Source organism: Oryctolagus cuniculus, chromosome 8 (assembly GCF_964237555.1).
Source record: "Oryctolagus cuniculus chromosome 8, mOryCun1.1, whole genome shotgun sequence".
Lineage (NCBI taxonomy): Eukaryota > Metazoa > Chordata > Mammalia > Lagomorpha > Leporidae > Oryctolagus > Oryctolagus cuniculus.
In genome coordinates, this window is record NC_091439.1 from 11,821,240 (window position 1) to 11,847,939 (window position 26,700).

Below are 26,700 nucleotides of genomic sequence, written 5' to 3' on the forward strand. Positions count from 1 at the left end.
ATACATTCCATGAGCATAAGGATTTTTGTTGGTTTTATTAACTGCTGTATCCGATTGAACGCATCAGTGTCTGGAATACTCAGTTGAATGGATTAATGAAATAAAATACTCATTGGATATGGCTAGAAGAGTGCCCAGATGTAGTCAGAGTTTCATTGGCCTCAGCTGATATTTTTTGTTGTTATGATAATCGTCGTCTTCCTCGTCACTACTGAATGTCTGCCCCTCCTCCCTTCCTTCCAGAAGCTTCCTCACTGTGGGTTCTTGGAATTCTGGCCTGGACCATCTCATTTGTCTCCAAAGTTGTCTTCCGACTCCTTCAGGCCCCCTCCTGCTTCCTGAGTTGTCTTTCGTAAAACCAAAGGAGATTCTGTCGTGTCCCTGTCAGGGAACCTTTCTGGGACTCCTCTCCCATGGCAGGCAGACAAGCGTTGCACCACGCGGCCCCTGCTCGCCTCCCAGGCTCCTCCTCCCCAGTCTATCACCCAGCATCCCAGGGCCTTGCCCAAGCACTGGCCCTGCCTCAGCCGTTCTCTGGCAAGGACTCCCCCACCCTCCCCCCACCCCCCACTTCCTCGTGTATCCCTGCTCACCCACCTCAGGCAAACACGCCCTCGCTGCTGAAGGCACCACCGACTCCTTTGCAACGTCTCTGTCTCTTACATGGGGGTGCTTCAAAAAGTGTGTGGAAAACGGAATTAAAAGATTAGGGCCAGCACTGCGGCCCAGCAAGTTACATACACATGCCTGTGACGTATTCCAGCATGGGGTTCCAGCCTCAGCTGCACGGCTTCCAATCCAGCTCCCTCCCACTGTGCCCACGTACTTGGATCCCTGTCACCCACATGGGAGACCCCGGTGGAGTGCTAGGCTCCTGGCTTTTGCCTGGCCCTGCCCTGGCCCTTATGGTCTTCTGGGGAGTGAACAAGTGGATGGAAGATTCTCTCTCTGTCTCTCTTTCTCTCCCTCCCTCCCTCGCCCTCTCTTGCTGTAATGCTGCCTTTCAAATAAAATAAATCCTTTAAAAAGAGAGATTAGTTTAGGGGTGGTTGTTTGCCTGGTGGTTAAGACACTTGCAATCCTTATCAGATGGTGTGGTGTACCTGGGTCCAGGTGTTTTTTTTTTTTTTAAAGATGTATTTATTTATTTTATTTGAAATTCAGAGTTACACAGAGGAGAGGCAGAGAGAGAGAGAGAGAGAGGTCTACCATCCACTGGTTCACTCCCCAGATGGCCACAACGGCTGGAGCTGCACCAATCGGAAGCCGGGAGCCAAGAGCTTCTTCCAGGTCTCCCACGTGGGTGCAGGGGCCCAAGGGCTTGGGCCATCTTCTCCTGCTTTCCCAGGTCATAGCAGAGAGCTGGATAGGAAGTGGAGCAGCCAGGTCTTGAACCAGTGCCCATATGGGATGCCGGCACTGCAGGCCAGGGTGTTAACCCGCTGCTCCACAGTACTGGCCCCTCGGTCCAGGTCTTAGCTCTGCTTCTGATCCCAGCCTCCTGCTAATGTGCACCCTGCGAAGCCACGGTGAGGGCCCAAGTACCTGCCTGGGTCCCAGCCACTCACATGAGAGACCTGGGTGGAGTTTCCACCCGCTGGCTTTAGCATGCCCAGCTCCAGCCTTGATGGCATTTGAGGGGTAAACCAGTGGAGAGGAACTCTGTCGCTCTGTCTTTCCCTCTCATATAAATTAATAAATTAAAATTTGAGAAAAAAAAGAGAGATGAGTCTATTTTGGTGCAAGAAACATTGCAATCTATGCACAGTTTTTTTTATAATATGCAGATTCCACTAGTTTTTGGGGGACCCCTTATATACATAGCTTTCAAAGTATTTGCATCAATAACCTGCTCTTTAATTCCATTTTCCCATGAGCTTTTTGAAGACCCATGGGGGCTGCATCAGACCAATTCCATGTCTACCAGACTCCTTCTGAATCCGATCCTCGCCTCTTCTTGTCTGCTCCCCACCTCCAACCCGTGTAAACCCTTTCTTCAAGGCCTAGCATTTCCTGACCTGAGATGGCCCCTCTGAGCTGCCCCGACCACACTTCTCCACTCCAGGTTGTTCACTGCTCTGTAGGACCCATGCTCCTTGGACTGGAGCGTGGTGTAGACCATTACTCCCCGAGGGCAGGAACATGTTGGGAGTTACTCACTGTGTATACCCAGCCTCTGGCACACAGTAGGTGCTTCACTTAGGGACCGGATGCTGGAAAGTTTCCGTATCCCCCTGGGGGAACACGGGGTCCACTGGGGTTGGGTGTTGCAGTCACATGGGTGGAAGTATGTTTTCCTGTGACACCCATGTCCCTGGAAGGTTTGAGGGGTAAAAGTTAAAGAACTTAAGTGAGTATGTGTCCTAAATTATACTGGATATCAAAACAAACATATTACAGATGGGAATATGAGATTCTCAACACTTTAAACAGGACATTGCGAAAGACATGGAGAGTGTGTGGAAGGTCCCTGGGCTGCTCTCAGAGGCGGCTGCACCATAGTACATACTTGCTAACCTAGGCGCTACCCGTGACCTTAGCCTGCTTCTTAGTCTGGGGACTGCCCTGGGTGTGAGTCCCAGTGGCAGGCGGGGCCCTGCTTGTCCCCCATGCTTTGCTGCAGTTTCTGTCCCCCAGCTGCCTGGCTTCCTGCCTCTGTCAGTGCTCTGAGCTCTCTTGCAGCCTTCCCATGAAATTATGCCTTGATTCAGTTACAGGGTCTCTTACTGCAGTTACGGGCTCTCTTGCTTTCGCCTGAGAACAGTATCTGACACACCCCCAACACACACATGCACACACACACACACACATACACACACACACATCTGTCCTTTCGTAAAACACTAACCTTCAGTGAGAATTTACTACAGGGCAAGCATTATGTTAAGACGCTACATGCATTTGTCTATTTAATTCTTATGGCAACCAATGCAAAATGCAGTCTTATCAGCATTCTGCCGTTGAAGAAACAAACACAAAAGACTTCACTGCTTTGCTCAAGGTCACATACTGCTTAAGAATAGCGATGGGGGTTGGCACTGTGGCGCGGTGAGTTAAAGCCCCAGCCTGCAGCGCTGGCATCCCATATGGGCGCCGGTTCGAGTCCCGGCTGCTCCTCCTCCCATCCGGCTCTCTGCTATGGCCTGGGAAAGCAGTGGAAGATGGTGCAAATCCTTGGGCCTCTGCACCTGCATGGGAGACCTGGAAGAAGCTCCTGGCTCCTGGCTTCAGATCAGCTCAGCTCTGGCCATTGTGGTCAACTGGGGAGTGGATGGAAGATCTCTCTCTCTCTCTCTCTCTCTCTCTCTCTCTCTGGCTCTACCTATCTCTGTAACTCTTTCAAATAAATAGAATAAATCTTTAAAAAAAAGTAGCGATGGGGAACTGATTCCAGGGCACCTCCTACTCATCACAATATGTTGCCTTCCCCTTCTGAACTGAACTCTGCCTTCAAACCTCCTGCTCTCCAAGAGCTTAATTCTCACTTCCTCCAGGAAGCCTCCCCGTCTATCCTGATGCACAGCGAAGAGTCCCCCTTCTCAGCTCCCACAGCACTCATTGTTGATGCCAAGTAACTCAACGCTTCTCAGTCTACTGTGCTGTTATCTCAATGCCAAGATACTGTGCTACTACGTACTGTGCTATAATCTAGTAGCTTCATACAGATGCATCTTTCTCAATTCATTTCTGCACTCCCCACCCTCCGGACAACCTGATACTTTTATTGCCTGTCACTTGGCAACAAAGAGATAGGTTAGACTGGGTGTTTCATACAATCCTCCGTTTCTGTCCCTGGTGTGATAGAACTTATAGAGGCTGAGGGCTCTTGCCTTAGGGATTCCTCTACTCCCTCACTGAAGTTTTGCTATTGTTAGGTAATGGAAAGTTCAGGGGCTTAAGGTCCACCCTGCACAGGCTCAACCCGGCTCTCCTGTTTCTATGAACCAAAGGACCTGAGTTCCTAGACTGTTTCTGTTTTTTCACTTGTGCAAATGGAGAAAATACCTAAAACACACAGTTATGGTGAGCATTAGGGGGATTCATAAATAAAGCCTAAAGTAGCAATAAGATTTTATGTTCTTCCCTCGTCCAAGGTGGCTTTCAAGGGATGTCTGGGTTTTTTGTTTGTTTGTTTGTTTTAAAGATTCATTTATTTGAAAAGGCAGAGTGACAGGGAGATACAGACAGAAATGCACACACATATACACACACACAGAGGCTCCCATCCATTGGTTCACTTTCCCAGTACCCACAGTGGCCAAGGGCTAGGCCGAGGCCAAGGTCAAGAACCAGGAACTCAACCCAGGTCTCCCACATGGGTGGCAGGAACCCAATTACATGAGTCATCCCCACTGTCTCCCAGGCTCTGCACAGCAGGAAGCTGAGTCAGGTGCCGAGGAAGTGCTTAAACCCGGGAGCTGCCATATGGGACGCTGGAGTCTTAACCAGTAGGGAGCTGAGTCAGGCGCTGAGGGAGTGCTTAAACCCGGGAGCTGCCATATGGGACGCTGGAGTCTTAACCAGTAGGCCAACACCCAGCCCGTCCTTTTCTTTTTAGCAGAATCAGGAAAGCAGAGTTTCTCAACCTTGATATCATTGACACATTGGGCCAGGTGACTCCATGTTGTGGGCTGTCATGCACACAGTGGGGCGTTTAGCACATGCCTGGGCGTGGCCTTCACCTACCAGTCACCTCCAATCTCCTGCCCAGTCATGACAGTCCGATGTCTCGAGACATCGCCACATGTCCTCCTGGGGACAAAGTCACCCTGCATAAGAACCCCTGAGACCAGAGAAATGAAGGCATTCTGTAAGACGCACACAGCCTGTACAAGTAGCACGCTATTTGACAGTTTCTTTTTATTTAGTTGACAGGCAGAGTTGGACAGTGAGAGAGAGAGAGACAGAAAGGTCTTCTTTCTGTTGGTTCACTCCCCAAATGGCCGCTACTGCTGGCTCTGCGCCGATCCGAAGCCAGGAGCCAGGCACCTCTTCCTGGTCTCCCATGCAGGTGTAGGGCCCAAGCACTTGGGCCATCCTCCACTGCCTTCCCGGGCCACAGCAGAGAGCTGGACTGGAAGAGAAGCAACCAGGACTGGAACCTGGCACCCATATGGGATGCCGGCACCGCAGGAGGAGGATTAACCAAGTGAGCCACGGCGCCGGCCCCTTGTCAGTTCCTATGAAAATTGTTTATAACCGAAAATGGCCATTTACAGTTTAAGAAGTTATTCAAAACCTGGGGGATCAGGTCGGCCAAACAGTTGGTAAGGGAGCTATGAGGAAGAAGTCTTTTTCTCTTCTTTGTCTCCACTGCTCCTGGCCCAGACCTGGCTGTTGTGGCCATTTGTGGAGTAAAGTTGTGAATGGGAAATTGATGTCTCTTTCTCTTTCTCTCCCTCCTCTCTCTTTTCCTCTTGGTTGCTATGCCTTTCAAATGAATAAATTTTTTTAAAAATTTGAAAAGATACCAGCTGCAAGTAGAGTATTTGATGTCACTTCTTCTAGTCCATGTTCGGCTGGCTTATATAACCAACTTACTGTTTCTTTGATTGTGAGAGACACTACAGAAACTTTAAAGCTGTTTGCTTCAGTTTTTATTTGTCTGCCAATAGGGTGTTTAACCTATTTATTTATCAACCAACTAGACTGGTATTTGTTTCTGGAACTAAATCATCTGCATTAAATATATATATAATGTTTAATTTGAGAGGCAGCTAGAGAAAGAGAGACCGTTTCTGGCAGGCGCCGTGGCTCAATAGGCTAATCTTCCGCTTGTGGCGCCGGCACCCCGGGGTTCTAGTCCCGGTCGGGGCGCCGGATTCTGTCCCGGTTGCCCCTCTTCCAGTCCAGCTCTCTGCTGTGGCCCGGGAGTGCAGTGGAGGATGGCCCAAGTGCTTGGGCCCTGCACCCACGTGGAAGACTAAGAGGAAGCACCTGGCTCCTGCCATCGAAACAGCGCGGTGCACTGGCCACAGCAGCCATTGGAGGGTGAACCAATGGTAAAGGAAGACCTTTCTCTCTGTCTCTTTCTCTCACTGTCTAACTCTGCCTGTCAAAAAGAGAGAGAGAGAGAGAGAGAGAGAGAGAGAGAGAGAGAGAGAGATTCCACGGGCTACTTTACTCCTCAGTTTCCAGCAACAGCTAGGGCTGGGCCAGGGCCAAAGCCAAAGCCAAAGCCAGGAGCTGGAAACTCAATCCAGGTCTCCTACACAGGTGACTAGAACCCAGTTACTTCCATATCACCTGCTGCCTCCAAGAATCTGCACTGGTGGGAAGCTAGAGCCAGGAGCTGAACCCAAGGCTTAACTGCTGGGTCAAACGCCCACACCCTCTCCTCCTTTTCTGATGCATCCATAGACCTGGCTCCTCTAACTTCTCTCCAAGGCCAAGGGCCAAATGTGCTAAGAATTTTCACCTGTGTCAAGGCCAAGGGAACGGGTGGACCCTTCCCTAGAAAGAGTTACCAGAAACCCTGGAGTATTTGGCATCACTTTTACGTTGTTGTCTTGGCTTTGGGGACTAATACAGAAAAACCCTTTAGATGTCGAAGCTTCTAGCGCCTTGGCTGCTTCCCAAATTTGTTCTCTGGCACACAAAATCACGTCTGGTTCACAAATCCTGCTTTTGGGGCAGGTCATGCTCCTGCGTTTTAATACCTGGCAATCTCCAGGTGTGTTAGGTGGAATAGATGCGCACATTCCACAAGGCACCGCAGCCACCGCGCAGGTTTGCCAACATGGCACACGGAGAGCTGCTGAGACACCTGCTGTCTTCCAGGCATGCTCCACAGGCACGCCGAGCCCTGTGGACTCTATTCCATCCTCCTCTTTAAGGGCTGGGATTATCGTTGCGTTTGATCTCCCACCCAGTTGTTTACTTTCTCTTCTTTTCCTGGCACCAGAATGGACCCTGTCTGCTGGAAATTATGAAAAAATAAAACATGGCTCCAGATCCCACTGCCTTCTGCCAGAAAAACAACCCTCTCACCGCATCAGTGTAAATTCTGCTTCCCACCGGCCCTGCAGCTGTGTATTTCCAGACTGAACACTAATAATAATAAAACCAGCGGGTGGGTGATGCCTAAACCTTAGGAGATGGATTCCACCCGGCTGTGAAGCCCACCGGGGAGCCTGGCGAGGGGGCCCAGTGGCGCCTTAACCCTCGATGCTTGAAGCTTCGCATTCCTGCATCTGCTGAGACAGGGCAGGAGCAGTCACCCCACACGCCAGGCAGGCGCTCGGGGTGGGGGTGGAGCGTATTCCCCGTTTATGTCAGGCGATTTAAAAAGCAGAAAAGCTTCCCTCTTTGATCCTCAGCTTCTTCCCAACCCCAGACATCTCTTCCGCAGATCTCTGCCATTCTGGTGACAACATCTCCTCCTCTTTGGTTTCTGTGAACCGTTCCATCCCACCACCCCCCACCCACCCCCACCCCCCACCCCACCCCCTGCCCCGCCCAGCAGCAGCAGGAAGAGTTCCTCTCTTTTCCTCTGGGTGGCGCTGTGCAAGAGAAGCTGGGGAGAGAGGGCCCTGGAGATGTTTCTTTAGATTTTTTATTTTGGGGGCTCCAGAGCTGTGGCTGAGCCGGTAAAGCTGCTGCCTGAAGTGGCCGGCATCCCATATGGGCTCTGGTTCATGTCCCAACTGCTCCTCTTCCCATCCAGCTCTCTGCTATGGCCTGGGAAAGCAGTAGAAGATGGCCCAAGGGCTTGGGCCCCTGCACCCACGTGGGAGACCCAGAAGAAACCCCTGGCTCCCAGTTTCTGATCATGTCCCTAGCTTGGCCCGTTTTGGCTATTTGGGGAGTGAACCAGTAGATGGAAAACCTCTCTGCCTCCTTGTAACTCTGCCTTTAAAAGAATAAATCAATCTTTAAAAACATTTTATTTTTTCATTTTATTTGAAAGGCAGAGAGAAAAAGAGACAGACAGAGACAGATCTTCCATCTGCTGGTTCAGTCCCCTAATGCTGGCTTCATCCAGGGCAGGGCCAGCGCCAAGCCAGGAGCCTGGAATTCTATCTGGGTCTCCTGCATGGGTGACAGGAACACAAGTACTTGGGCCGTCACTCACTGCTTCCCTGGATGGGCGTTAGCAGGAAGCTGGATCAGAAGTGCGGGATGTGGTTCCCTGTCATGCAGCACCCTGCCCTCCCATTTCCAGCTCAGTTCTTTCTTGGTGAGGTCTTCTGTGAGTGCCCTATATAAGAAAGCAACCCGGGACCTCCCATCTGGCTTTATTTCTCGAGACAGCGTTTGTCACCTCCCAACACACCTGTGGTCTGAGTGCACGTCCTCCCCCTGAAATTCCTATGTTGAATCCTAACTCTAAGTGTTGTTGTCAAGAAGTGAGGCCTCTTGTTATCAAGAGGCCTGAGGGAGTGCATTCTCCTCTTCTACCACATGGGGGCGCAGTGAGAAGTTGGCCATCTGAAACCTGAAGAGGGCCCTCACCAGAATCCTATCATGCAGGCACCCTCACCAGAACTGTGAGACATAAATCTCTATTGCTATCATACCACCCTGTCTACAGTATTCTGCTATAGCAACCCATACCGACTAAGACACATACTAAGGAGCCGGTGCTATGGCATAGCAGATAAAGCCACTACCTGCAGTGGCGGCATCCCATATGGGTGCTGGTATGATTCCAGGCTACTTCACTTCTGATCCAGCTCTCTGCTGTGGCCTGGGAAAGCAGTGGAAGATGGCCCAACTCCTTGGCCCTTGCACCCATGTGGGAAACCTGGAAGAAGTTCCTGGCTCCTGGCTTTGGATCGGCGCAGCTCTGGCAGTTGTGGCCAATTGGGGAGTGAACCAGTGGACGGAAGACCTCTCTCTCTCTCTCTCTCTGCCTCTCCTCTCTCTGTGTAACTCTTTCAAATAAATGACTAAATCTTTTTTTTTAAAAAAAGACACATACTAAATTTTATTAGTATATTTGATTTATGGGAATGTAAATTCCATGGCAGAGAAGAATTTCTCTTTTCTCCTCTGCTATATCCCTCGCATATGGTCCTCATATCTCAATAGGAATTTGTTTAATAAATTAAGTGAAATCTCTGAGCAGTGTGTATGTTTTTTTAAATAAGTTTAATTGCCTAAGCATTTTAAACACACAAGGGGAATTGGATTCTTTTAAAAATATATATTTAATTTATTTATGTGAAAGGCAGAGAAGACAGAGATAGACGGAGACTGACAGAGAGGGGTCTTCCGGCTGCTGGTTCACTCTCCAAATGCACACAACAGTTGGGAATGGGTCAGGTCACAACGAGGAGCCAGGAACCCAGTCTGGGTCTCCCACACAGGTGTCAGGGAACCGAGTGCTTGAGGCAGCCTCCCAGGGTGCACATTAGGAAGAAGCTGGACCAGAAGCGGAACTGGGACTCAAATCCAGTCATTCTAGTGTGGGATGCTGTTGTCCCAGACAGTGGCTTCACTGCTGTGCCAACCATCCACCCTGAGAATTTGATTTATATTCAAAGTAGGAAGATCATTGTCAGAGATATTTTAGAAGAATTCCTGCACTGGGAAGTTTAAAATGGAGGATTCGCTTTTCTAAAAGATTTATTTATTTTTATTTAAAAGAGTTACAGAGAGAGAGAGAGAGAGAGAGAGAGGTCTTCCATCTGTTGGTTCACTCCCCAATTGGCTGCAATGGCCGGAGCTGTGCCGATCTGAAGCCAGGAGCCAGGAGCTTCCTCTGGGTCTTCCCCCATGGGTGCTGGGCCCCAAGCACTTGGGCCATCTTCTACTGCTTTCCCAGGCCATAGCAGAGAGCTGGATCAGAAGAAGAGCAGCCGAGATTTGACCGGGCGCACACATGGGATGCTGACTCCTGTATGGGATGCCGGTACTGCAGGTGGCGGCTTTACCTGCTACGCCACAGCGCTGGCCCCCCAAAATGGAGGATTCTATTCATGCTTTAATGTGTGTTTTTCTTTTTGAAAAAAAAATTATTTAATTGATAGGCAGAGTGAGAGAGAGAGAGAAGAAGAGACACAGAGTGAGAAATCTTCCATCCATTGGTTTCCTCCCTAAATGGCCACAACAGCCAGGACTGGGCCAAGTCAAAGCCAGGAGCCCGGAGCTTCATCTGGGTCTCCCACATGGGTGCAGGGGCCCAAACACTTGGGCCTTCCTCCACTGCTTTCCCAGGCCATAGCAGGGAGCCGGGTCAGAAGTGGAGCAGCCAGGGTTCAAACCAGCACCTATATGGGATGCTGGCATTGCAGGCAGTGGCTTAATCCTCTTTGCCACAATGCTAGCCCCTCAAATGAATAAATTGCTAAAAATATTTTTAAAAGACAAAGTATAACAATGTCATAGGCCCTTTACTCACAGGTGGCTCTGACTGCAGGAATGTCCACTTGCTGCCTGGGCGTCTGTGATTACTCTTCGCCCCCGACCTGGCCACGTGTCTTTGTAATGCGCGCTAGGCCTGCAGCGTGTGGCTACCATGCCCTGGTTCTCTCTTTGGGACTTTGGAGCAGAAAGAATCTGCTCAATACCCTGAGGCTTCCGGTCCCCTGCATGGTCCCAGCAGGGCTGGGAAAACAACCCCACAGCACCAGGGGCGCCCGGTGTGGCCGTGTTCCACAGAGGTGAGGTTCAGCAGACATAGACAGAGGCAACCCTGTATCTCAGAGAGGGGAGCTGGGCGTCCTGGAAGCAATTTTCTTTTCTTTTCTTTTCTTTTCTTTTCTTTTCTTTTCTTTTCTTTTCTTTTCTTTTCTTTTCTTTTCTCTTTTCTTTTCTTTTCTTTTGACAGGCAGAGTGAACAGTGAGAGAGAGAGACAGACAGAAAGGTCTTCCTTTTTCTGTTGGTTCGCCCCCCAGATGGCTACTACAGCCGGCGCGCCGCGCCGATCTGAAGCCAGGAGCCAGGTGCTTCTCCTGGTCTCCCATGGGATGCAGGGCCCAAGCACCTGGGCCATCCTCCACTGCACTCCCTGGCCACAGCAGAGAGCTGGCCTGGAAGAGGGGCAACCGGGACAGAATCCGGCGCCCCGACCGGGACTAGAACCCGGAGTGCCGGCGCCGCAGGTGGAGGATTAGCCTAGTGAGCCGCATCGCCCGCCCCTGGAAGCGATTTCTGCATGAGCTGAGCTCCAGGTGTCTGTGCCTCCTCGACATGTTCATTGGAGAAGTCCGGAGAGAGAAGGAAAGTGGCCCAGTACCCACAGGCGGGGAAGCCCCAGCGCCCATCCGGTGTAGCAGAGATACCATCTGACTCAAGGGGAGGCCTGGGGCAGGAGCGGCAGCCACAGATTCCCTGTCCCCAGGACACCCACAAACCCGCACAGCTTCCCGTCTTCCCACAAGGGGAGGCTTAGGGCTTCAGATATGTTTTTTAAAGATTGAGTGATTGATTTTCACAGGCAGAGTTACAGAGAGAGAGAGAGAGAGAGAGAGAGAGAGAGAGATATCTTCCACCTGCTGGTTCACTCTCTAAATGGCTACAATGGCCAGGCTGGGCCAGACCAAAGCCAGGAGCCAGGAGCTTCATTTGGATCTCCCATATGCATGGTGGGGGCCCAAGCATTTGGGCCATCTTCCCCTGCTTTTCCCAGGGGAATTAGCAAGGATCTGGGTTGGAAGAGGAGCAGCTAGGACACAAACCGGTGCCCATATGGGATGCCAGTGTCATGGGTGGTGGCTTTACCCACTATGCCACAGTGCCAGCCCCAGAGTTTAAGATACATTTTTAAGGGCAGGGCAGTAGATACTGAGCTGGGCCACCCATCGAGTTCTGATCTTCTGTGGTTTTCCTCACTTGAGCAGAAAGTTCTTAAATGACAGTGGAAAGAATTCAAAGAAAATGAGTGAATATTTTCCTGCTCTTGAGGTATGGAAAACTTTTTAAGCATGGCATTAAAAATGGAATGTAAAAAAATGGGGGGGGGGGTTGTAGTGCAGTAGGTTAAGCCGCTGCTTGGGACATCTACATTCCATATCTGAGCAGTGGCTCAAGTCCCAACTGCTCCACTTCTGATCCAGCTTCCTGCTGATGTGCCTGGGAAGGCAGTGGTGATGGTTCAAGTACTTGGGTCCCTGCCACCCATGTGGGAGACTTGGATGGAGCTCCTGGCTCCTGGCTTTGGCCTGGCCCAGCCCTTGTTTGTTGCAGCCCTTTTGAGAGTGAAGCAGTGGGTAGGAGAGATCTCTCTGTCTGTCCCTCTCTCTCCGTCATTCGACCTTTCAAAAAACAGAATGTAAGGGGTGGGTGTTAGTCTTAGCTTTACAACACCTGCCTACCGCATCAGAGTGGCCGGGTTTGACTCCCAGCTCTGGCTTGGTTCCAGCTCCCTGCTGGTGTGGATTCTGGGAGGCAGCAGTGATGGTTCAAATACTTGGGCCCCTGCCACCCCCCGGGGGAGACTTGGCTTCAGCCCCTAGTTCCTGTGTCATCTGGGAAGTGCACCAGCAGATGACAGCTCGCTCTCTCTCTCTCTCTCTCTCTCTCTGTCTCTCTTTGTCATTGCCTCTCAAATCAATAAATTTAAAATAAAAAAATAAAAGTAGAATATGAGAGAAAGGTCAGTGAATCTGACAAAAGATGAAAAATGTGTATTTTTTAAAAACCACTACAAGTAATATTAAAAGGCAAATGACAACCTTGAATCACATTTCCAACTTGCACAGCAGACAAAGGATTCCAATCTTAATATAAAGAACTCTTATAAACAAAAGGTAGCATCTTAATAAAAATGTATAAGCAAATGAATTATTTACAAAAGAGAAAGAAAAATAGCCAATGATTTTAAGAAAAAGTCTTTAAAATTAGTAAACAAGAACATGTACAACCACTCTTATCAAATGAATTGCAAAGAAAAAAATAGCAGGCATTGATGAGTTCATAAAAATGGAGTTCACCCATATATGCAGCATAGAATTTTATGCTTCTGCAATCTGGCTAGTTATCAAAAGCCTTACAAGTTTTCTCTGTGGCCAAGGAAGAATCGTAAGGAAATCTCAAAGATGTGAACCCAGGTGTGTATTCAGGAATGCTCAGCTCAGCCTTGCTTATGACAGCGAGCAGCCCCTGGATCAGAACAATGCCTGTGTCAGCCCAGTCGTCACTACTGCAACCAAGCACCCGAGGTAACTAACTTCAAAAAGAGAGACAGTTTATTTAGCTCAGTTCTGGGGTTCAAGTCCAAGATCAGGCAGCACCTGTGGACTTGGTGTCTGGTTAGCAGAGTGGAGCAGGTGCAGGGGGAGGAGCACCTGGGCAGCCAGGATGCAGGGAGAGAGGTCGGGCTTTTATCATTAAGGACCTCCCACGAGGCCTGCCTCCTGCCCTTCCACCTTCTTGTACCATTGTGACGTTGGGGTTTAAAGTCTGCGAGAGGCCAGGAGCCAACTCACAGCATTTCCAGCACAGGGAGGAGTCTTGGGGAATTCTATTGCAGTATGGGTTGGTGGTCAGAGACTGGACGCTGGGACTGCCCAGCTTCAAAGCCTGGCTCTTAGCTTATCAGCGGTGTGGCTTGCCTGGGCTTCAGGTGCCTCACTTGTAAACTGGGGATAGTCTTACTATCCTGCCCCCTGAAGTTACTGAGAGAAATAAGTTACCCTACATAAAGTGTCTGGAAATTCAAGTGTTGGCTCTTCCTATTATTCTTTCGGCGGATACAACACAACCATTGAATGTGCTGTGTGAAACCGCTAAAAATGTGGGGACGTGGGTCTGATCCGTTAAATGGAATAAAAAGTAGACAACAAAAAGAGTGTTTATAATCTTGGTAACAATTTTGTAATGCATAATATATGAAGACACTACAAAAATATTCATGCCAGGTGGGCACTGGGTGTAGCTGTTAAGACACCATGTGGGATGCCAGAACCTTCTATGAGAGTGCCCGGGTTCCAGTCCCAGCTCTGCTCCTGATCCTCCTGTGCACACCCTGGAAGGCAGTAAGAGGTGGCTCAAGTGGCTGGGTCCCTGCTATCCGTGTGGGAGACCTGGATATTGTGGGAATCTGGGGAGTGTGTTAGTCAGCTTCTTGCTACTTTAACCAAAACACCCAAGAGGAGCTACTGGGAAAGGAAGAGGTTCATTTCAGCTTGTGATTTGGAGGTTCACAGTAGAAAGTCTGATGGCCTCATAGTGTAGCATCTGGTGCAGGCCGGCAATGGCAGGCGGACGAGGGATGAGAGGGAAGTGAGGCCAAGCTCAGCCTAAATACCCAACCCGCTCCCCAGAGCCACTTCCACAGGCCAGCCTTGGAGAGCTGCAGACCTTCTAGTCATCCTGAGAGCACCCCCCAACCCTAGTGCATCCACCATCAGCGTTAACCCACCAGCTTTCCACGTAAGCCTGGGGGTTCAAATATCTGCATGAGTTTGGGCAGCCAAGCCCTGCCCTACCCATAGCAGGATGGACCTGCAGAGGGAAGATCTCTGTCTCTCCGTTTTTGAAACAAGTAGAATAGGTTTTTTAAAAGTTGTGGCAGGGGCTGGCACTATAGCATAGAAAGTTAAGCCTTTGCCTGCAGTGCCAGTATCCCATATGGGTGCTGGTTCAAGTCCTGGCTGCTCCATTTCCGATCCAGCTCCCTGCTAATGCACCTGGGAAAGCAGAAGATGGCCCAAGTGCTTGGGCCCTTGAACCCATATGGGAGACCTGGAAGAAGCTCCAAGAGGCTTAACCTATTATGCCACAGTACTGGACCCAGTGCTAAACATTTGAAATCTATGCTTCCTGTAGGCAAGAAAAAAAAGACTGTCAACAAACCAAATGTTAACAGTGTATGTTTCTGAGTGGTCGAGTCTGGGAGTATTTCTGTTTCTCCTTAATCCTATTCAATATTTTATAAATTTCTACCATAACAGTGTTTTTGCTTTTAATCAGAACATTTTGGCACGCGGATCTATTTCTCACTGGGGATGACTCAGATGTCGGCCTGCTGCGCCCGCCCCTGTCTGCCAGCGAGTGAGCGAGTGAGCGAGTGAGCGAGGCAGGGCTTTCTCCTGCTCCTTTACTGAAGTCATTCGATTCGTTCTCCCTGTTAGTTGATATCCCCACCTCTGCCTTTTCCCAGCCCAAGGCTGAGCTCTGCTTTGCCCAGGAGAAGCAGATGAGGCTGGTCAGGGTCGGGGGCGGGGGGGGGGGGGGGACTCTGGGTTTTGCCAGGAAGTGGATACTGGGCAGGCACTCCAAGGTAGACCCTCCTCCCCACCCCGCACCCCAGCTGCTGGGTCTCTAACTGCTAAGCAGTGCAGGGTTGTGAAGCCCAGGATGGGCTCCTGCTGGAGCCGGGCCTGGCCTTCGAGAAGGTTTTAACCATGTCCCTGATACCGTGATGAACAGCACGCGGTATCCGGCAGCTAAGCGTTCATCTGCATCTCTCCCTCTGTCAGTCTGGGGTCGGTCTTCCCAGTGCACTGTAGGGGCGACCCAGGACAGCGCGGGAGGCTGAGATGCTGATTGGTTAAAGGCAGCCCCAGCTCGGAGGCTGAGACTAAGCCAGGTTTTCCCCCTTCTCCTGGGCTGAAAGCAAGAGAGCCAGCTGAGGCGTGTCCAGGCGTCTGAGTCACCGATGGGCTAATTTCAGTTGTTCCTGCAGCCTTCTCGCTGCTTTTGTTTTTGTCTCTTGTCTGGCGTGCTGAAGGCACTTTACAAAGTCTGTTGACCAAACAGCTTAATGAATGATTAAGAGGATGATTGGCGGGGGGCGGGGTGGGGGCGGTGCTTGGCCTGTCGGTGAAAACACCTGCATCCCAATGGGAGGGCCTGGGTGCCGGCATCCCATATAGGTGCCAGTTCGAGTGCTGGCTGCTCCACTTCTGATCCAGCTCTCTGCTGTGGCCTGGGAAAGCAAAAATGGCCCAAGTCCTTGGGCCCCTGCACCCTCGTGGGAGACCTGGAGGAAGCTCCTGGCTCCTGGCCTTGAACTGGTGCAGTTCTGGCCATTATGGCCATTTGGGGAGTGAACCAGAGGACAGAAGACTTCTCTCCGTCTGTCTGTCTCTCTCTCTTCCTCTCTATAACTCTGCCTTTCAAATAAATAAAATAAATCTTAAAAAGAAAAAAAAAAAAGTAAAGGAGGAGGTCAAAGTGAACCTGCCTGGATTCTTTCATCTTTCCCCTCCTTTGGACTTGGCAGAGGGAAGGGGTGCGTCCCACACCCCCTGACCTCCACTACAATCTCCCCTGCTCTCAACACTTACGCTGGAACTACCGGGGACTAAACTAAACTGGAGAGAGCCTAATGCTGGCTCTTTTGGGGGCAGGTAAGGGGGAGTGGATTTTGTAGCTGTGGGTCAGAAAGATATTTCCCAGGGCCGGAGTTGTGGTGCAGCTGGTTAAGCCTCCACCAGTGACCCTGGAATCCTATGTGCCAATCCAGTCCCTAGTCCCAGCTGCCCCTCTTCTAAACCAGCTCCCTGCTAAAGCATTTGGGGAGGCTGCGGCAGATGGCCCAGCACTTGGGCCCCTGCACCCACGTGGGAGACTCACGTGGCGTTTCAGCCTGGCTCAGCCTGGCTCAGCCCCAGCCGTTGCAGCCATTTGGAGGAGTGAACCAGCAGGTGAAAGAGCTCGCTCTCTGTCTGTCTCTCTTGCTCTTTTTCTCTCCTCCTCTCTCTGTAAGTATCTTTCAAATAAATAAATCTTAAGGAAAAAAAAAGTATTTCCCACGTAAAATCTCTTTGGAGAAAGACAAGTGGCAAAATTCCTGAAACAGATCCCCAGTGCTGGGTGTCAATGTAAAGAAAGGTGGGGTTCGGGCCGGCACTGTGGCGCAGTGGGTTAACGCCCTGGTCTGCAGTGCCAGCATCTCATATGGGCACCGGTTCTGGTCCCGGCTGGTCCACTTCCGATCCAGCTCTCTGCTGTGGCCTGGGAAAGCAGTAGAAGATGGCCCAGGTCCTTGGGCCCCTGCACCCGTGTGGGAAACCCGGAAGAAGCTCCTGGCTCCTGGCTTCGGATTGGCGCAGCTCCACTGTTGCGGCCATCTGGGGAATGAACCAGTGGATGGAAGACCTCTCTCTCTGTCTCTACATCTTTCTATAACTCTGCCTTTCAAATAAAGAATATAAATCTTTTAAAAAAAAGAAACTGATTTGAAAACTTTTTTTAGAAAAAATGTGGGGTTCAGTAACAATCTGGGTGGACAAGCGGGCGTCCCTGTAGGAGCCATCTCATTGGCCATCAGGGGATTCTGGTGTTTAGGGCTAAGGAAACCAGTTTCTTGAGATCCTTGGCAGGGCCAAGAGATTCTTTACAAACCAGAACACAGAAATAAGTCGCTAAGAGACTGGGGTTTAGAGCAGCGCCTCACAGTTGGGGACATCGAGCACAAGGCAGACACCGCATGGGGCCAGGGTGGCTCTGGGAGGCCCCAGGTCCACCCGCAGCACAGCCCGGCTGGGGGCTTTATCCATGCCCCAAGGGCTGCGACCCCAAGTGAGAGCCAAGTGGCTGGTGCATGGGGAACAGGTGGGCAGCCAAGCAGTTGTTTACACTCTAGCGATAATTAGTATCTCCTCCATGCTTGAAAAATCCCAATCAAAGGGTCCCTCTTCCTCTGGACACCAACGTGCCTCAGGCTCTTAAGCAAAAATCTTAAATTGTTCTCACTTGGAACTACCAGCACTCATTTTTCCTTTCACCACCAAAAGCAAAAAAAAAAAAAAAAAAAAAAAAGACATCTGCACTCAGTCCTCCTCCTCTTCCTCACTGCCTCCCCCTTTCCTCATCTCGTGGAACAGGACTTTCTCTGAAGTTCCTTTCTGAAAAGAATATGTATTGATTTATGTATGAGACGCCGAGAGAAAGGGTGACACAGCTACCTGTCATCCACTGATTCACTCCCCAAATGCCCGCAATGGCTGGGGCCAGGCCACGCCGAAGCCAGGTCTCCCATGCGGGTGGCAGGGACGCAAGCACTGGAGCCATCGCAGTTTCTGATGCTTGTTAGCTGAAAATGGTGCCAAAGATCACCAAGCCTTCAAGTTCCTGAATTAATCACCTTGTCTTGTCCTTGTTGATTTTCCTGGTGCCACTTGGTGGCGCTGCTGAGCACGGCGATCCCCTTTGAAAGTGTTCCCTCTTTGACCTCAGGGGCGTTTCTGTATTTCAATGTTCACCTCCCGGGGCCTTTCTCCATTATTTTCTCGGCTTCCTCTCCCGGGTGCAGTACAGTAGCTGCACGTGCTCACTACAGTGCCCGGCGCACGGCAGGCAGGTGTAAATGTGTGCCTATGAGCAGAGGCGCGCCCCCACCCGCGGAGGCACGCCCTGCACCCGTGGACCTCTCAGCCACCCGGAGGGTTTTCCCTTTGCTAGAGAACATCTGTGGGAGGCATGGGATTGCACGGGGCACCTGCACCGCGCCCAGCAAACCAAACACGTGTCACTGGACTTCGGTTGCAGAAGGACGTGGGACCAGTTAACTACACAGGAGCCAACTGACTGGTTGACTAAGCTGTAACCAGTTAGGTTCTTTTCTGCACCTCACTTCCGTTTCTCTCCAAGTTCTGTCTGATCACATCGCTGGCTGGAGAGCTCAGCTTCTGCTCTGGTTTTGAGAGTTACCCGGTTCCTGTGTCGTTTTGGGTTTGTTTTGCTCAAATAAACCCTACCTGATGAAACGGGCTTCGGGAATGTTCCCTTTGACCACCGCCCCCAGCAGGGTCCCCACCACACCCTGCGGATACTTCTGCTGCCGCGGGAGCCGGGGTCAGTGCTCCCAGGAGTCAGAGCGCTCCGGTTCCCTCTTCCTTCTGCCGCTCCAGGGAGCAGCACCGCGTGGAGTACCAGAAACACTCTGCTCTGTTTGCTTGTTTGAGAGGACATGAAGGAACTCACTGTGGGGCCCTGAAATGTCTGTTTCCAGGAGCCCTTGGCTTTCAAAGCTTCAGATGACTGTTTCTAAGTGTCCCCGGAACACTTCCCCCGCAGTGTCTCAGTTTAACCGAGACCCGACTTGCTGGGGGAGGGGGGCCACCCTTTCTCCTGCCAGACTCAGAGGTACGGCTCAGTCACTGCCTTCCCTCCATCGTCACCCAAGTACAGCCTCCCAGTCCCGGGCATCTGCCTTCCCCACCCCCTCACCCAAGCTGTCTTTCCTATTCCTGGATCCCCAAGCTGCCTGGGGCTCTCCTGCCTAGACAGACACAGCGGCTTCCGGGCTGTTCTCACTTCCTGACTCACCTGCTCTCATCCATCCAAGCACACGGAGGCCACATCCACCTGAAAGCAGCCCCGGGGTGCTGTCACTTCTGTACCCCCAGCTGGCCACCAAACGTAGAGCCAGTCACCAACTCCAGGCGGACCTCTGCCGCATTCCTCCGCACAGGACGACCGAGCAGCTCCTCCCCTAGCACCCAGTGGGTATTCCCACCTTTGCGCCTCTGCTCCCGTTGTTCCTTCTGCTTGGAATAGCCTGTCTCCGATTTCCACCCCAACAGTCTCCTAGCTGTCTTTCAGTCAGGCGCCGCCTGCTCCAGGCCGCCTTCCTGGATACCACAGTTGGCAGCACCCCTTCTCTGCTTACCTAGAACATTTAATTAGTGAGTGCAGAGAGCTCAGCTTGCGCCTCATACTCCCTCAAAGGAAGAGACTGTACCCAGAACGCGTTGCACATGGCAGGAGAGAAGCGTTCACTTGCATGGGTGAACGACTTGATCTAAACTTTGCACCCAGAGGTCTGCGCTTTCCTTAGCTACTATTACCAGCCTGTATCTCCCATGGGTAGGTGTGCGATGGTTGCCCCCTATGAAAATGAGATCCCATTAGGGTCAGACTCTGAGTAAACAGTGACAGAGGTTAAAGAGTGATCCAAATAAATGCAGACTTCCTGGGGGCTGATGACAGATAAGGTGGGGCATTGTAGGTGAGCAGGGGACCAGGGGACCAGGGGGGTCCTCTTTGCAAAGTTTTCTTGGGGATCTGGGTCTTAAAGTCCAGCCCATCTCAGATTCATGTTCGTGCTATAGGCCCCCAACAGGGTCATGCTGGAAGAGAGAAAGAGAGAGAGAGACACAGAGAGAGAGGTCTTCCATCTGCTGGTTCACTCCACAGATTGCCACAATGGCCGGAGCTGCGCTGATCCAAAGCCAGGAGCCAGGAGTTTCTTCCAGGTCACCCATGTAGGTGCAGGGACCCAAGGCTTTGGGCCATCTTCCACTGCTTTCCCAGGCCACGCAGAGAGATAGATCGGAAATGGAGCATCCGGGACTCGAACTGGCGCACATATGGGATGCTGGCACTGCAGGCAGCAGCTTTACCCGCTACACCACAGCGCTGCCCCCCCCCTTCTTATAAGGGCCCTTGCTTCCCCTCCCTTTTATCTAGACAATCCCATGTCCCATTTCTGCAGTCTTAGTTTCAGAATTCAGTAATTCCCAGGAACCAAAGTATCGGGCAGGAAGCGAGAGAAGAGAGTTCTCGACAGCAGCCAGCTCCGATGCCAGCGGAGCCTCCAGGGCACCTGGGGTCCTGGGAGGGAGGCCCTGGCTGGTCACGGCTGCGTGGCGTGCATCTCCGCAGAGAGGAAGATGTGCAATAGCCTGCCCTTAGTGGAGGCTTATGGGTACTGATTAAATACTTGTTGAAAAAATAATTAAATGATTTAGGCACCTCGGACTGGCCCCTGGCAAGAGTGTGGTCTGAGGACCAGTAGCATGGGACCCCCTGGGAGTTTGCCAGCGGCATACAGTCTCATGGCCACCCCAGTCTACCACGTCAGAAGCTGTGTCTTGCGTGGTCCTCTGGTAACTGTGCCCACGTCACAGTTCAAGAAGCCCCGGCACAGACATCCTAAATTGGGCTCTTAGAAACAGATTCCGGCCAGCGCTGTGGCTCACTAGGCTAATCCTCCACCTGCGGCGCTGGTACCCGGGGTTCTAGTCCCGGTTGGGGCACCGGATTCTGTCCCGGTTGCTCCTCTTCCAGTCCAGCTTTCTGCTGTGGCTAGGGAGTGCAGTGGAGGATGGCCCAAGTCCTTGGGCCCTGTACCCGCATGGGAAACCAGGAGAAACACCTGGCTCCTGGCTTCGGATCAGCGCAGCGCCGGCTGTAGCGGCCATTTTCGGGGTGAACCAACAGAATGAAGACCTTTCTCTCTGTCTCTTTCTCTCACTGTCTAACTCTGCCTGTCAAAAGAAAAAAAAAGACAAAAAAGAGATTCCAGGAGGTGGTGTCACGACAGCTGCAGGAACCTGCCTTGTGGTCAGAACAGGGACCTCGAGTAGACAGAAGGGCTGTTGCTACATCACCCTTTTCCTCCCCTCTCCTCCTGACTCTAACTAAAGGACAGTTGTGCTCTGAGAGGCTGGTGGGGAGGGGCAGGAAGTGGAGAGTCCAGGTGCAGATGCGGTAGGATTGCAGCCACGCCTCTTCCGTGGCAGGCTGTATGCTTTCAGACTCTGAGCTGGACCTTGCTCATCAGAGAAACGAGGGGCACCTGGGACCTACCCACTCCCGGCCATGCCTGGCTCTCTCTTTTCTAAGCCAAAGTCGGATGGTTTTTTTTTTTTTTTTTTTGGTTGAAGAGTAAAGCATTGCTCACAAGGACAATGGTCCAGGGGCACTCTTTTGGGGACAGAGAGGTTTAGAAGGTAACCTAAGGTTGGGACCTTCTTTATTCATATTTACTTGAAAGTGGGGAGGGGATACAGAGACAGAGAAAGGTCTTCCATTCAATGGTTCACTCCCCAATTGTCCACAGCGTCTGAGACTGGGCCATCCCAAAGCCAAGAATCTTGAAGCCAACCTGGGTCACACACATGGGTGGCAGGACCCAAGTACTTGAGCCAGGGTGTGCATAAGCAGAGGTTGGATCAGGGGCCAGGGCTAGGACTCAAAGCCAGGCGTGGGATGCAGGTGTATTTTTTTTTAAGATTTATTTTATTTATCTGAAAGTCAGAGTTACACAGAGAGATAAGGAGAGACAGAGAGAGAGAGAGAGAGAGAGAGGTCTTCCATCTGCTGGTTCACTCCCCAGTTGGCTGCAATGGCTGGAGCTGCACTCATCTGAAGCCATGGACCAGCTTCTTCTGGGTCTCCCACATGGATGCAGGGGCCCAAGGACTTGGGCCATCTTCTACTGCTTTCCCAGGCCACTGCAGAGAGCTGGATGGGAAGTGGAGCAGCCAGGACTTGAACTGGCACCCATATGGGATGCCGGCACTGCAGGCAGTGGCTTTATGGGCTACACCACAGTGCCAGCCCCCGCAGCAGTCTTACTGGGTGTCTCAACCACTAGGTGGTGCCCACCCCGCCATGTGGTTTTAAGTTGCCTTCCTCTAATGGCTAATGGGGTCGAACATCTCGGGTGCTTGCTTGCCATCCTCTTATCTTCTTGGGGGAGGTGCTCGCTCTTGCTTTATTTTTAGTAGCTGGGGTGGAGGTGCTTTGCACAGCAAGGCGTTTTCTCTTGTACCTGCCTGTGCAAGCTGCTTTCGAAAAAAAAAAAAACACCTCAAGTCAAACAGTGCACACTGCGAAATTAATTGGGAGGGGAAGAGCAGATAGCAGAGACCAGTGTGATGCAAGCGAAAGAAGGGCATTCAGTCACCACGCCGAGGAGCAGCGGGAGTGTGTTCTCACATGAGTCTGCAAGACCCAGCAGAGAGGAGCTTTGGTTACGGGGGAGCAAGGGAATGCGACGTTCAGCGGGAAGCAGGTGACAGGCTTGAAGACAGCTCAGTGAGACCTTGCTTCCTTGGGCCTGTCTGGAGGCGAGAAGGAGGCAGAGTGATCACGCACAGCGGTTGGGAGCCATAAATACCAAATCCAGAACTGTGCAAAACGCAAGACTGTGGCCAGAAAATGGCTTTGTGCCTCACCTCTTCTGAAGTTCCTACAGAATGGCGTTCGCCATCTTCCCAGGAGTTCTGTTCCCCTTTGTGGGTGTGAGGCCGCGGTCTTGTTTCTCTCTGTGGAAGCCGAGATAGTCCACAGAGAGCTACACATTTATCTCAATTATTTATTTTCAAATTTAAAGTATGTATTTGAGAGGCAAGGGGAGAGAGAGAGAGAGAGAGAGGAGATCCCCACTCTCTGATTCCCTCCCAAATGCTCACAATGACTGGGGCCGGGCCAGGCCAAAGCCAGGAGCTGGCAACACAATCCAAGCGAGGTGGCAGGAACCCAACCAGCTGGGCCGTCACCACTGCCCCCCAGGGTCTGCATCAGCCGGAAGCTGGAGCCAGACATCCAACCCAAGCCCTCCTATGTAAACACCGGAGTCCCACTCTACGTCTTAGCTGAGATTAGCCCAGAAGCATTCGCTAAGGTGTTCAGACACACTGGGGCCATGCTGGGGGGCTTGGTGCACCAGCCGCTGACCTGAGGACCCTGCCAAGTGGCTCATCTCCTTGTGGCGCCCGCCTTCCTCTGGCTTCGGTCTGCACAGACCCTCACGGGAAGAGAAGGTGCGAAGGTGGTTCTGTGTCTTCTCGTGTCACGCTCACTCAGGTGCTGCCACAGAGGAGCTGGAGGGGTCAGGAGAAAATCAGGCTCCTAACACTCCCATGTCCAGAGGCAGGAGGCAGGGCACGCCACGGAGGGCCATGTCAGGGAGACTCGGGGCGGTCAAGGGGCAAAAATCAGAAACAGGAGGGTGGGGGTGGAGTGCTGGGCCAGAGCGTTCATTAGGTTTTTTTGTGGGAAAAGCAAGAAGAGGCAGGATGAACGTTTTCATATTGGGTATATGAGTAATGTTGGTTGGTTGTAGGCTGTAGGGGTGTTCCCCGATTGTCCACGGAAAACCTGCTCCATGCCAAAGGCTTGGATCTCCCCCTGGACGCCCTTGGCAGTGGGAAGGCAGGCTGGAGTGGAGAGCGGAAGCTTTCCCTCCGCTTCTCCCCAGAAAGCACCTCAAAAGGGAAGCAGGCGTGGCTTCAGTACCAGGGTTGAGAGGGAATGAGAAATGTGAGCGAAGCAGCTTCAGCAGGCGCCCGGTGGAAATGCAGCAATGAGGAGTCTGGCTCTTGACAACCAGCGCCTGCTGCAAATACAAGTGTACTGCAAACAGCTCAGGGGCAGTGGAACTAACAGAGAAGGCTGTTTTGGTGAAAAGGAAGGAAGGAAGGAAGGAAGGAAGGAAGGAAGGAAGGAAGGAAGGAAGGGAGGGAGGGAGGGAGGGAGGGAGGGAGGGAGGGAGGGAGGGAGGGAGGAGGAAGAAAGGATCCATGCATACCAGTGGTCTTCAAATAATTAATGGAAAATATGGATGATGAAAAAAATCTGCATGGATTTCAAAAGTTGTTGCACCAAAATAAACTTCTCATTTCAGTTTTTCTGCTAAGTTTTTTTTGGGGGGGTGTCTTCATAGATTCCATGCCCCCTAACTCAAAGGCCAGGGCCTGGAAAGTCACCCTTCTCTGTGTACCCCACTTTCCCAGGACAGACAGACAGGTGTCAGAAGTGCACGGACGGCCAGAGGCTGCCTCTCCGGCTGTCGCTCCTCGTGCTCTGGCTGAGGGTGCTGGAGAGAGCCACCGCGCACAGCAGCAGTGACCTCCAGGCTGGGCTGGGCTCAGCAGGCCCGAGTATCGGGGACTCCTCTGTGTTCCTGCCACGGTTGTCTGAGTGAAGCACACAGGGGGCAGGACCTGGGCCAGAAATCGCTTTCACTCTCAGGGTTCTGTTCCAAAGATTTACAGGTTGTTATTTGCAGGCTGAGAGTCTGGCTTCACATATTTCCTTTTGCTCTGGGAACCATCTCCCTCCCCCCGACCCTTGGTTTCCATAAACTCACACGAAAGGAGACACAAGAGGCTCCTTTGAAAGGTCTGTGCAAAGAGGAATTGAAAGATTTGCTTCCTTTGGTGCAAAAAATGTGTGTCATCTTGCATACAAGGAGTCGTTAAAAGCTCATTAATAATGTGCAATAGAAAAAAATGGATTTCAAAGTATTTTTGCACCAAAATAAATATCTTTTAATCCAATTTTTCCAAAATCTTTTTTTTTTTTTTTTTTGAGAGGCAGAGAGCCAGAGAGAAAGGCAAACAAACAGAATGCCCATTTGCTGGTCCACTTTCCAAATTTTCTCACAGTGGCCAAGGATGGGCTGGGGCTGAAGCCAAGAGCCTGGAAGTCAACCTGGGACTCCCTACAGTGACAGGAACCCAATTTTGGTGGCATTACCGTTGCCTCCCAAGGTCTGCATTGACAGGAAGCTGGAAGCAGGAGCCAGAGATGGGATTTGAACCCACGGTGGGGCACGGCCATCCCAAGCAGCATCTTAACCACTGGACTAAATGCCTGCCCCTTTGCAAATTTTCTGGAATGCCCTTGTGTTCCTTCACCTTCTGTCTCCTATGATATCAGAGGTCACAGGTGATTTTCCTTGGAGGACACAGGAAGAGCCACCTTTGCCTGGCCTAGGGTTCTGGTGTGACCGAGGGAACTCAGTGCATCACCTAATAGTTCCTGTTCCACTGGAGAGAGGTCTCCCTGGAAGACGCCTGGGCTGGGTCCCCAGAGGCGCTGGCTTGACCCTGTGGAATCTTCCTTCTTTGGATCGAGGCAGCTCTGGGCCTCTACTGTCCAGGCTCTCAAACAGACTCACCTGGGAAGAGAACAGCCACTTACCAAGGGCTGCAAGCTCCAGCTATCAATTTACGAATGTTGTCGAGGCACGGCTGCACACACAGGCTTGGTTCGTTCATTTCTTTATTTATTATGCTATATGTGCAAGTTATAAATCATTTAGATTTATGAGTACAGTGTATCCCATTTTCACGCATATCCTGCAGAACACAAGGGTCTGGAGGAAATCATGATTGGATACATTCAGTTCTTAGATGTCCTTGGGCAATGCTCTCACTGTGCATGCAAAATACGAGCCCCCGGCGGAGGCTCCCCAGCTTGCTGGCTTTCTCCTTGAACTGGACAGCAGTGAGAGGCTGCTTTTTTCTCTCGACTCCTACAGAAACTCTTACAGAAGAACATGGAGCTAAATATTTAATGAGGAGAATAAACAGCAGGAAACTGTGAAGAACCTAGTGTTGAAGGGAAGAGAGGGAAAACTGCAGGGTGGGTGAAGGCTTTCTTACACAAAACAACACTCGTGAAGAGAAAACAATCACAAAATTCAGAAAAGCGAAATGGAGAGACCAAAAAGACACCCAGCATCCCACAGTTCTGGGTTAATCATTTCTAACATTTGATGTGGTTCTAGAGTGTGTATGTGGCAATGTGTGTGTGTGTCCTCGGTGTGCGTGTGTGCTTATCTATGATTTTTTTTGATGACATGTAGTATACCATGCATGTTTATAACTTGCTTTTTGAAAATTCAAATATATGGGGACAAGAGTTTGGTGCAGTGGTTCCAATGCCACTTGGGCTACCTGGATCCCACATTGAGGTGTCCGGGTTCAAGTTCTGGCTCCGCTTCCGATCCAGCTTCCTGCCAATGCACACCCTGAGAGGCAGCGGGTGATGCCTCATGAACTTTGGTTCCTGCCACTAACCTGGGAGACCTGGGTTGTGTTCCTGGCTCCTGGCTTTTGATCTGACCCAGGCTTTGCTAATGCAGGCATTTGGAGAGTGAGCCACCAAATGGAAGATTGTGTGTGTGTATGTGGTATCTGCTTTTCAAATAAAATTTTTTTTTCTTTTTGACAGGCAGAGTTAGACAGTGAGAGAGAAAGACCGAGAGAAAGGTCTTCCCTCCGTTGGTTCACTCCCCAAATGGCTGCTACAGCGGCGCGCTGAGCCGATCCGAAGCCAGGAGC